This window comes from Ruditapes philippinarum, unplaced genomic scaffold (genome assembly GCF_026571515.1).
Source record: "Ruditapes philippinarum isolate M1 unplaced genomic scaffold, ASM2657151v2 ctg6856_1_1_1_1, whole genome shotgun sequence".
NCBI lineage: Eukaryota > Metazoa > Mollusca > Bivalvia > Venerida > Veneridae > Ruditapes > Ruditapes philippinarum.
Window position 1 is genome coordinate 31,544 of NW_026865812.1, and position 3,554 is coordinate 35,097.

General features: G+C 30.9%; 1 long non-coding RNA gene across 1 annotated transcript; it reads left to right on the forward strand.

Annotated features, from left to right (window-relative positions):
• Positions 1 to 234: 234 nt before the first annotated feature.
• LOC132730391 (uncharacterized) lies at positions 235 to 1,904 on the forward strand. The gene is made up of 3 exons (XR_009625757.1): positions 235 to 342; positions 1,178 to 1,243; positions 1,789 to 1,904. It is a non-coding gene; the product is annotated as an uncharacterized LOC132730391 (long non-coding RNA).
• Positions 1,905 to 3,554: the final 1,650 nt, after the last annotated feature.

A 3,554-nucleotide genomic window follows, 5' to 3' on the forward strand; every position in this document is an offset into this window, starting at 1 on the left:
TAAAGCCTCGTTTAGATTTCTTTAACATTACATTCGTAAGTAGTGGAAAAGATTACAACTTTAAATGACATACCTTCTGACTTCTAGCATAGGTTATCAAAGGTAGTATTAATACGGTGGAATCCGAACATTTCTAGTGATTCCGTTAGTGTTATATTGGGTCTAAGAAAATAAGGCATTTGATTAAAATTACCAAAATAAATATAATTAAAATTAAGTTATTTCTTCGTCGTGTTTATACATACGCGCATGGTTCGAAAAAATACTTTTCATGAAATATTTTAAACGTTTTTTTTTTTCAGCATGAACTGAAACTTCAAATTATAGAGCAACAGATAAAAGGTTTGTCCTTGCATTTTAATTTGAAAAAATAAGAGCTGATCCTTATACGAAAAAAAAAATTCTACTAGGTCATTCGACCATGAGTTGAAATCAAAACTAACTTATTATCGAGATACATGTAACAGTGTAGTTCACAAATCCTGTATCCGTTTGAAAAGAATTACATTTATTACCTTATATTGCACAAATTCATAAAATTGATTCCATTTAATGATAGAACGGTTGGATTTGACAAAACCGTAACATTATGCATAATTGGCATAAGGATTTTAACATATGTAATACTGATTACTCGTACAAAGCTACAAAGAGAAAGAAGAATTAAAAAAATGAAGCTACAAAGAGATTTTGAAATGAAAATGATATTTGAATAGACATATTTCAGGAAAGAAGTGTTTGAGGATTTGACACTATTACAAGTTTATATTATAGAGGTCATGCAAGAAACATTTTCTTTATAAAACGTCTTTATTTCTATACTTATAAACATCAATCAAAAGAACGTCAGATTTCTAAAAATAATATTGCTTGTAAAAGAATAATCAATAAATAATTATATTAATTTAATCTAACGAAAACATTCCGGAGTTTGCAGACTTTGTCTTTAAGTGGCTTGTAACTATAAGCAGAAACAGTGTTGTTGTTTTAAAGTTAAAACACACACGTGTTGGTCTGTCGAAATAATCTTGCAAATGTTTGGTCTAAAGATGTATTCTTCCCATTCATATACATGCCGAATTAATTAAAAATAGGATATGCATATACTCTGTTTAGCATTATTGAATATTATTTACATACATTTCCAATATTGATCGAGTTGTGTTTTTATTTACAGATAAAGAAAATGAGCTTCGGCTTATGCTAAATCTTAGATCTGCGGGAAAACAAAATAATCTTAAAGGTACTTCATGAAAAATAAATACTTAAAAACCTTTAAATGCACGGCTCTTATTTGGTAAGAATCAAAGATTTGTTAACATTGAAAGAAGACAAACCGAAAACATATTAAGAACATAATGTTATTTTATACATTCATTTGTTTAAGGACTAACACGATAATGTAACTAAAACGAGTTGAACTAGATATATTTGAAATATATCAATAATTCATAATCAAAGAACCATTTCTCTAAATTTTCCTTGTTGTTCTTGCATAAAACTGGGCACGTAGGTGTATATTAACGAAGACGGAAACATACTTTTACAGATATAATTACGCAAGCATGCACTTTGGTTTTAAAATGCATGACTCAGGGCGCCATGTATAACAGATATAAACGGGAAGGCATGACGAAACCTTTGTTACAGTTATATGGAAAGAAATAACGAAACGCAAATGTAACTTATTTAAGAATAACGCTAATATACAATGTGTACCTGCATTATATCTGCATATTTTAATCCATGTTAAACCGTGCATTAATTTTCTATTATGTTTTTTTTCAGAGGACTTCTTGCTTGATCTACAGATAAATGTTATTGCTAAAAATGGTGAAAAAAGTGCTGAAGGGAATCAACGAGTTTATGAAGTAATGAGAGAATATATTAAAGATAACGATATGACTGGTTTACCTTTTGATGAAAGATCAACTGATACACCAGTCTATCACCTCGTAGATTTCATTAAGGCAATAAAAAAATGCCGTATCGTTGATATTTCTATCACTGACCAATCGTCAACAGACATACACATCAACTGCCCCAGTTCGAACGTCATGGAAGATTTTCTCAAGTCTATCATCAGTAACGAATTTCAACAAGAACTGTTTGGCCTTAGACGATGGCTACAAGTGCAATATGACATTGAATCGTATGACATAATGGCTAATTGCTCATCAAATGGCATAGAGAAAGCAAAACAACGTCTGCGTAAGTTAAATATGAATAATAATGATTTATGATACCTTTTATATTTAACAGTGTTCTCTGCTCCTGTCGGTGCATTTGTAATCAGTGCATATTAATAGTATTAATTGATTTATCAAAATTAATTAAAAAATTGTTAGCTCTATATTGTTAAGATATCTAAGGATTATTGAAAAACGTAATACGTTGATAGTTTTTATTCTGTAATCACAAAAACATGTACATATATTTGAAAACGTAAAACTACTGTCTTCAGACTTTACTGAAGTAACCAGATCTTTGACTTGTGCCGAACATCAAAATACACAATGTACTCTCTATTGTCCTGACCATGACACGTTTTTATGTACAGCATGCAGAGAATCAAAACATGGGTAATTATACATTTCTTTAAATCAGTAGTTTATAGTGATTAATATAGAACAAAAAGTATCAAATTAAACAAACGAATTTTAAAATCGTGCAACAATGACCGACAAAATATACATAAACATTTACGTTTGATTATCTCTTAAAAATTTGTAAACAAATTAGAAGAATTTATAGTTTGGAAAAAGATAATCATTTGATACTTTAATTGACCCGACACTTTAATTGTTTCCCTCATTTTAGCATATTAAAATAATTTTAATTTATTTGGTAAGAAACAGGAACATGAGGAATTTTTGCACTTCGATTTTGAACAACATATTTCTTAGAGGTTAATACTTAGTTCCCTTGCTCGCCATTGTGCGATAATGGCCCGACGATGTTCATAATGACAAGAGGACCGCAGAACCTCGGTGTCCATTATCACCACACGGCGGGCAGGAAACAAATATTAACGTTTTTAAAACCTACGGAATACCGTTGATGTCATCGTGGTCAGCAGATTTAATGTACTGTACGTCATTCGAAAAAATGATGACCAGCTAAACGTATTGCACTATCGTATTATCGCCATCACATTATCGCAGTGTCGCAGTATCGGACCGTCGTCATCGCATTATCGCACCGTCGTATAACCACGTAGACCTTACGGTTTTCCATAAATACCTACATTTAAATATCGCCGCTTATCTTGGTTGTCGCAATTTCTAAGAAACGTACAGGTTGTCAATTTATACAAATATGTCTGTCATTCAGTTAACAAACTAGCAATTGATAGAAGGAAGGGGTGGAGACCTTTTGCATATATGCTTATAAAAAATTACGAAACTTACAGAATTATAGGTACAAACAATGTGTTCATACATTTGGTTATAATAGCAGCTGGTTTCTTTTTGTACACCAGTTTTTGTCAAATTCAACACATATTTCTGAGCGCTTTAAAAATGATTCAATATCAGAAATTAATCGAAATTAGG